Source organism: Watersipora subatra, chromosome 5 (assembly GCF_963576615.1).
Source record: "Watersipora subatra chromosome 5, tzWatSuba1.1, whole genome shotgun sequence".
NCBI classification, from domain to species: Eukaryota; Metazoa; Bryozoa; class Gymnolaemata; order Cheilostomatida; family Watersiporidae; genus Watersipora; species Watersipora subatra.
In genome coordinates this window covers 2,799,519-2,809,051 of record NC_088712.1, presented here as the reverse complement: position 1 = coordinate 2,809,051, position 9,533 = coordinate 2,799,519, and positions in this window count along the sequence as shown.

Sequence of the window (9,533 nt, the reverse complement as noted above, 5' to 3'; positions counted from 1 at the left end):
CTCATCTATGTACGAAATGTCGATGCAATATATATATTTTGGTTACGTATATAATCAGCACAAAAATCGCCAAATTTCAAGTTTGAGATTAATCATTAGTTTTAACGAAAAAAAACGAAGAAGCATCACGTTGCATATATTTAGGTCCCAAAATATTTCTGAACAGAAGCACCGGGAACGCAAGGCTAAAATAATTAGCACACGCATGGTGTATTTGTTATATGAAAACATATCTCATCACAATGGTGTTCTAGCTCCGTCGTAGAGGGCCTGCCGATGAAACTTGTTGATATGAAGTTCGTTGCAAGTTCTAATCCATCAGAATGCGGAATTCTACTTTCAAGATTTTAATATCTGTAACTGGAATGCAGACAGACGACAGACATACTTTGAGAACTATGTATACTATATATATATTTACCTAATACCCGAACATTCAGAATTTAAGAACTTTTTCGTTAAAAACTTTAAATAATAATACATTATGAAATATATCTATAATATGAATGATAATATAAACAACATGATTTAAAATGGCTCAAAGCAATTAGGTAGGTAATTCAATGAATTAGCAGTCAGATACTGTGAGAGGGGCTAGACTTTTCAGCTATGTAAAGGCCAGCCGATCATCCGTGCAGTGCACAGGAGACAAGTGATAGCAGGAGAGACACATGCATTAATGCTATTACATATATATTGTTGATTGTTATATACTGCAATCAAAGGATAAATTTATTATATATACTGGCAAAAGCTGGTCTTTTCTTTTCATGGAAAGGGTTAGTCCAAAGCACTTCAGACTCTATGTGTAGATATTTCTTGAGGGTAGAATATTCCAGGTCGCTGAATATATGAATAGGTTGAGGAAAATCAGTAGTTTAAGATCCAATGATCGGTATGATAGTTCAGTAAACTCCTGACTATACCAATAATTTTCTCTGGCTAAAACCAAATTAAGCATTGTTTAATGTGACTGTCAGCAATAATAAATTGGTTCTTACACTTGAGATAATCAAGTTTGTGTAAACTAGAATGATGGTAAAAGTTCTAGTGTTTCTGCCTTCTATTTAAAAAACTAAACAGAAAGGTAAATATACTAACATAAGCTTTGTTTGACAGTTGTAATTTTAGGTTGAACAGCTAATGGTAAAAGATGAAAATAGAAAAAAAGGAAAAATGTTCGTAAAAATACAAAAGTAAATGTTAAAGTCTACGCAATGTCGAAACAAACAATAACATATTTTATTATTATCACTTACGGGTTTTTGTTTATGCAGTAACATCTCATAAGTGATATCAAAAATTTTTAAAAATGCAAAAAAATATCAGGCAGCATTCATAAAAAATCAACTGACTTTTTACTAATAAAATATTTGATTAGCAAAATTTAAAACCTTCTCATTTTCTTCAAGCTACATCTATGTTATAAGAATATTCATGAACAAACATATAACAGTAGGACAGCATAACTAGTCAAGAATTATCGGTTTTAAGTGACACTAACTGAAGATAACAATTTAAAACAATTGTGAAGACTATGAAATATTTCCATTTGGTTTAAAAAGTGTTAATAGGTGTTTGAGAGTCGATAAGACACAAATTATCACCGCTTAGTGTAATACTTGACACTACAAAACCAAATGAAAAATATAGATTTTCTCTTAAAATGAAATTGAACCTAGGTTTTGTGTTATTGGAAACCATGAATGTTATTTTAGTGTCAGAAGCTTGTTCTAATTGGAAACACAACTGGTCATTTGGGCGGCTGGTTCCTGACGCAGAGCAACACCATCGGTGAGGTAAGTGAAAATATAATTTGTCTTTACACAGTCAACGTTTTAATGAATATCTAGTTAGTTGTGATAATGAAAATATATTTGAAGATATATATTTAACCTCTGCATATATGATGTTCCCAGCAGTAGGCTCAGTGATGCCAAAGACCTTTTTATTTTTAATCTGAGAGCCCAAAGGTGGGTGTTTAACGAAGCTGGTTTTTGGAAACCCAATTGAACTTTTAAACACCAATATTTTCACTATTACCTCTGGACTAGTTTTAAAGAATGCAAAACTAAGAAGGACCACTTAATTTTGTAAGTCAGAGAATTTTGCACTAGTTTGGTCATCCCACGACCTAACACGAGCATAGCGATTGTGTGGGAGATTTATGATAAATGCATATGTGCACACATCTCCCAAAAAATTATCCGTTAACGGGGTGACCAAACCCTTGTACCGGAATATCGTCAAAAAATTTAGCCATTTCTGTGTAGAGTCGTTTAAGTATAATAATGATGCAAAACACATTTAAACCTAAACAGAAAAGTAAAAATACTAACATAAACTTCGTTTGATAGTTGTAATTTTAGGTTGAACAGCTATTAGTAAAAATGAAAACAGAAAAAAGGAAAAATGTTCATAAAAATACAAAAGAAAATGTTAAAGTTTACACAGTGTCACAACAAACAATAACGTATTTTATTATTATCACTTACGAGTTTTTGTTTATGCAGTAACATCTCATAAGTGATATCAAAGATTTCTGAAAATGCAAGAAACATCAAGCAGCATTGATCAGCAAAAATCAACTGACTTTGAACACAAATAAAAGCATTCAGTTAGCAAAATTTTGTATCTTTTCATTTTCTGCAAGCTATGTTATAAGAATATTCATGAACAAACACATAACAGCATAACGAATCAAAAGTTATTGATTTTAAGTGACACCAAGTGAAAATAACATGTTAAAACAATTGTGAAGTCTATAGAATATTTTCATCTGGTTTGAAAAGTTTTAATAGGTGCTTGAGATTCAAAAAGACACAAATTATTACTGCTTAGTGTAATAATTGACAATTCAAAACCAGAAGAAAAATACAGATTTTCTCTTAAAATGAAATTGAACCTATTATTAATTTAACCTATTATATAATTATTATACTTTAACAACTCTACAGAAAAATGGTTAAATTTGTTGAAGAAATTTTGGTACAAGGGTTTGGTGATGGCCGTTGTCGGATAATTTTTGGGGAATTGTGTGCAAATGTGTATAATTTTTCGAGAGTTGTGTGCACATTTGCATTTATCATAAATCTCACAATGAATCACTTTGCTCGTGTTTGGTTGTTGGGCAATTGTGAAGTCTGTGAAATGTTTCCATTTGGTTTTAAAAGTGTTGATAGGTGCTTGAGAGTTGATAGGACCCAAATTATTACTGCTTAGTGTAAAACTTGACACTACAAAACCCAATGAAAAATATAGATTTTCTCTTAAAATGAAGTTGAACCTAGGTTTTGTGTTATTGAAAACCATGAATGTTGTTTTAGTGTCAGAAGCTTGTTCTAATTAGAATCACAACTGGTCATTTGGGCGGCTGGTTCCTGACGCAGAGCAGCACCATCGGTGAGGTAAGTGAAAATATAGCATGGCTTTACACATTCAGCGTTTTAATGAATTCTTAGTTAGTCGTGATAATAGAAATATATGTGAAGATATATCCTTAACCTCTGCATATATTATGTTCCCAGCAGTAGGCTCAGTGAGGCACAGAGATATTTCACTTTTAATCTGATAGCCCGTAGGTGGGTCTTTAACGAAGCAGGTTTTCGGAAACCAAATAGAACTTTTAAACACCAATATTTTCATACGCAATATAATGCAAGAACATGCAAGTTCGTATAAAATTGGTCACGAAATGTGAAAATGTATTGTAAATAATCTCGAGTGACCAATATACTTCTTCAGACTAGCAAGAACCAAGCATCTCAAGTTTGTAAATAACAACTATATTTATGTGATAAAAAGTTACAGCGAAAGTGTTTGCAATAGAAGTGGCATGCATATTGAAACTCCTGCAGTAAATGGTCAGCTTTGTGCTTGTGGTTCTTTATGTATATGAGTGGCCCACTTCTCTGACTCAAAGACTAACTAGTCCTTCTTCATCTTCTGTTTGACTACCAGTCAGTTTGGTTCAGTCGTTGTCGGTCTTCCAGTTCGGCTAAGCTGGTCTTGTGTTCTCTCAGTCTGGCCAAACTGAGCCAATTGTCGTTTGGTCTACCTGAGCCGAGTTACCGGTGGACTGTTTTCCTTTTGCTCTTCCAGCTAAGCCAGGGCCAGAAACTGGTCAGGCTAGCAGCTGCCACACACTCCTTTCCGTTAAACTTTGTGGGTAGCTCTAAACTTATGTTTGATGGCAATATTATAAAAGCCCGTAGATAATGTTTTGGGTTCTTGTACTCTGAGCAGTGTGTTTCATGCTGTAGTATTTTCTGGTCGGTTTCATTCAGTTCCGGGTTGGCTGCCCTATTGGGCATAGCCTACGCAGGCTTGTTCAAATAATCTTTACCCCGCTATAGTTGCCTGCCCCTTCTCTGTTGGCATTTATCCATTACATGGCTGATAGGCAGGCAGCCCGAGATCTGCTGAAGATAGCTGAAATTTGCTTCCGTGCAGAATGATGGAAGTGTATCTGGCTAGGGCAGCTGGGTTATGTGGGCTCGCACCTGTCCTCTTTTTATGCCATTCCTGTTACCTTTCTAGGAACACTTAGCGGAAGTAAAACGGTTCACTGAGGTTGAATTGGCTCATGTCTGTCTTCTTTTTTATGCCAACATAATGTTCTTTTTTTGGAACACTTAGTGAAAGTAAAAAAGGTACACTGAGCCATTTGCTGGCCGGTAAACGATCCTCAACTTTAGAGGATGTTTCCATCAGTGAGTCGATTGATGTGGTACACCACGAGTTTGTATTTGCAACTCTTGTGTTCACCTTGATGATGAGTGGCCTGGTTGGGTGACATGTGTTGCCACATGCAAGGGAACACAAAAGTAGTGAAAAGCCAAAAGATTAGGCAATTTCCATAAAAAAAGCTGATCATATACCTAAAGATCTAACACTTATTTCTCTGCTCCATAAGTGTGGCGGTAATTTAAACTTCGTAGATAGATCTAAACTTATGCTTCGTGGCAATATTAAAAAGGCCCGCAGATGATGTTGTGGGCTCTGGTACTCTGAGCAGTGGGTTTCATGCTGTAGTAGTTCCTGGTCTGTTTGATTCAATCCCAAGTTGGCTGCCGTATTGGGTGTGGCTTGCGGCGGCTTGTCCAAATGATAATGATATGATATATGCCTGCCTTTTCTCTGTTGGCATTCATCCATTACATGGCTGATGGGCAAGCAGCCCGAGGTCTGCTGGAGGTGGCTGAATTTTGGTTTCATGCAGCACGATAGGACTGCTTCTGGCTACGGCAGCTCAAGTTGAATGGGCTCATGTCATTTGCACAAGCAATCCGCGCAAATGATGAATCTGTTCTTGCACTGTGAAAGTGAGCATAAAACCTTAAATCTCCAAAAGATGACATCTGAACACAATTGTTATATTAGCAAATATTAGATAGAAAGTGCGAGAATATGCACTATCTTCAATCATTAAATTTTGCAATGGTTCTTGGGGTGCAGTAATGACTGGCATTTTGACTTTTCCATTATCACAACACATGCCTGGAGCTTTGGCTTTCCATTTGAGTGCTTGACAATGGTGAGAAATTTTATTCATGTTTCCTATCAAAAAGAAAATCACTCACCTAGTTTAAGGAGCAGTCATACAAAATGCTGCATTAAACCTTTTTTGTCAAGATTTACATCTTCTTGCAGCAATCCTTTCTTGATTACATGCTTGCTGTTTGTCAGTTTCCAGAGATCTTACAGTTGCAGTCCTCTCTCGATCACACGCTTGTTTTAGTGCTTGTGGTTTGTCAGTTTCCAGAGATCTTACAGTTGCAGTCCTCTCTCGATCACACGCTTGTCTTCGTTCATGTTGTTCGTCAGTTGCCAAATATCTTACAGTTGCGGTCCTCTCTTGGTGAGGCGCTTGTCTTCGTGCATGTTGTTCTTCAGTCTCCAGAGATCTTAAAGTTGCGGTCCTCTCTCGATCACACGCTTGTCTTCGTTCATGTTGTTCGTCAGTTGCCAAATATCTTACAGTTGCAGTCCTCTCTCGATGAGGCGCTTGTCTTCGTTCATGTTGTTTGTCAGTTGCCAAAGATCTTACAGTTGCGGTCCTCTCTCGATCACATGCTTGTCTTAGTGCTCGTTGTTCGTCAGTTGCCAAAGATCTTACAGTTGCGATCATCTTTCAATGACGCACGTGCACGTCTTCGTGCACGTTGTTTTTTAGTCTGTGGTACTTGAAGTTGTGCTCTTCTTTCTCTAGCCTTTGCTAAGCGTTTGTTTCTTTGCTGTTCAGTTTCCAAGGCTTAAGCAGCCACTTTCCTCAGCCTGTCTTTTCTAAGTCTTTCTTCTCTTTCCTCTGATGAATCATTGCAGGTTCTTTTTTTCGGAGAAATTAGACAATGTGTAACTTTTGAGAATACTTGTATTTAACAAGTTAATTAAAACAATAGGACAGAAAATGGTATTATTTTGTGGTCTTAATCTTATTAAAACTGTGTCTGCCAAAAAAGATTGAATGAAAAAATAATATTAATAATAAAGATTGGAAACTAACTAAGCAATAATAACAGTGTTGGAAAATGAATAAAGTTTAAAGTTCAAACACAATACTAAAATTATGTTAAAAAAATGCAAGTTGAATTAATAATGAAAGAAAATTTAAAACTTATATTATAAACATTAAAAATAATTTTATAGATGTAAAAGAGATTGTAAATCTAGATATATATTTCTCAAGGTATGTAAATTTATGTAAATATAAGAGAGCGAGGAATAACTGATAATAATAACTAATACTTAATAATAAATATTGGAAACTAACTAAGTAATTATAACAGTGCTGGAAAAGTTTACACTTCAAACCGGATACTCAAATTATGTTTAAAATGCAATTTGAGTAAATAGTGATAATGAAACAAACTTTTAAACTTACATGTATATTATAAACATCAAAAGTAATGTAAACTTACGTTATGTAATACTTTTAATCTTACAGAACAAATCTCACAGCAATCTCACAGATGTTTGCTGTAATATATGAAAATATTTATGAAGTACCAATCGGTGAGGTTTGGAAGGAAAGATGTGTAAGCTAATACACCAAGGGAGCAATGATAGAAAATTTTGTGAAAAGTGTGTTTAATGAACTTACTCATCTATGTACGAAATGTCGATGCAATATATATATTTTGGTTACGTATATAATCAGCACAAAAATCGCCAAATTTCAAGTTTGAGATTAATCATTAGTTTTAACGAAAAAAAACGAAGAAGCATCACGTTGCATATATTTAGGTCCCAAAATATTTCTGAACAGAAGCACCGGGAACGCAAGGCTAAAATAATTAGCACACGCATGGTGTATTTGTTATATGAAAACATATCTCATCACAATGGTGTTCTAGCTCCGTCGTAGAGGGCCTGCCGATGAAACTTGTTGATATGAAGTTCGTTGCAAGTTCTAATCCATCAGAATGCGGAATTCTACTTTCAAGATTTTAATATCTGTAACTGGAATGCAGACAGACGACAGACATACTTTGAGAACTATGTATACTATATATATATTTACCTAATACCCGAACATTCAGAATTTAAGAACTTTTTCGTTAAAAACTTTAAATAATAATACATTATGAAATATATCTATAATATGAATGATAATATAAACAACATGATTTAAAATGGCTCAAAGCAATTAGGTAGGTAATTCAATGAATTAGCAGTCAGATACTGTGAGAGGGGCTAGACTTTTCAGCTATGTAAAGGCCAGCCGATCATCCGTGCAGTGCACAGGAGACAAGTGATAGCAGGAGAGACACATGCATTAATGCTATTACATATATATTGTTGATTGTTATATACTGCAATCAAAGGATAAATTTATTATATATACTGGCAAAAGCTGGTCTTTTCTTTTCATGGAAAGGGTTAGTCCAAAGCACTTCAGACTCTATGTGTAGATATTTCTTGAGGGTAGAATATTCCAGGTCGCTGAATATATGAATAGGTTGAGGAAAATCAGTAGTTTAAGATCCAATGATCGGTATGATAGTTCAGTAAACTCCTGACTATACCAATAATTTTCTCTGGCTAAAACCAAATTAAGCATTGTTTAATGTGACTGTCAGCAATAATAAATTGGTTCTTACACTTGAGATAATCAAGTTTGTGTAAACTAGAATGATGGTAAAAGTTCTAGTGTTTCTGCCTTCTATTTAAAAAACTAAACAGAAAGGTAAATATACTAACATAAGCTTTGTTTGACAGTTGTAATTTTAGGTTGAACAGCTAATGGTAAAAGATGAAAATAGAAAAAAGGAAAAATGTTCGTAAAAATACAAAAGTAAATGTTAAAGTCTACGCAATGTCGAAACAAACAATAACATATTTTATTATTATCACTTACGGGTTTTTGTTTATGCAGTAACATCTCATAAGTGATATCAAAAATTTTTAAAAATGCAAAAAAATATCAGGCAGCATTCATAAAAAATCAACTGACTTTTTACTAATAAAATATTTGATTAGCAAAATTTAAAACCTTCTCATTTTCTTCAAGCTACATCTATGTTATAAGAATATTCATGAACAAACATATAACAGTAGGACAGCATAACTAGTCAAGAATTATCGGTTTTAAGTGACACTAACTGAAGATAACAATTTAAAACAATTGTGAAGACTATGAAATATTTCCATTTGGTTTAAAAAGTGTTAATAGGTGTTTGAGAGTCGATAAGACACAAATTATCACCGCTTAGTGTAATACTTGACACTACAAAACCAAATGAAAAATATAGATTTTCTCTTAAAATGAAATTGAACCTAGGTTTTGTGTTATTGGAAACCATGAATGTTATTTTAGTGTCAGAAGCTTGTTCTAATTGGAAACACAACTGGTCATTTGGGCGGCTGGTTCCTGACGCAGAGCAACACCATCGGTGAGGTAAGTGAAAATATAATTTGTCTTTACACAGTCAACGTTTTAATGAATATCTAGTTAGTTGTGATAATGAAAATATATTTGAAGATATATATTTAACCTCTGCATATATGATGTTCCCAGCAGTAGGCTCAGTGATGCCAAAGACCTTTTTATTTTTAATCTGAGAGCCCAAAGGTGGGTGTTTAACGAAGCTGGTTTTTGGAAACCCAATTGAACTTTTAAACACCAATATTTTCACTATTACCTCTGGACTAGTTTTAAAGAATGCAAAACTAAGAAGGACCACTTAATTTTGTAAGTCAGAGAATTTTGCACTAGTTTGGTCATCCCACGACCTAACACGAGCATAGCGATTGTGTGGGAGATTTATGATAAATGCATATGTGCACACATCTCCCAAAAAATTATCCGTTAACGGGGTGACCAAACCCTTGTACCGGAATATCGTCAAAAAATTTAGCCATTTCTGTGTAGAGTCGTTTAAGTATAATAATGATGCAAAACACATTTAAACCTAAACAGAAAAGTAAAAACACTAACATAAACTTCGTTTGATAGTTGTAATTTTAGGTTGAACAGCTATTAGTAAAAATGAAAACAGAAAAAAGGAAAAATGTTCATAAAAATACAAAAG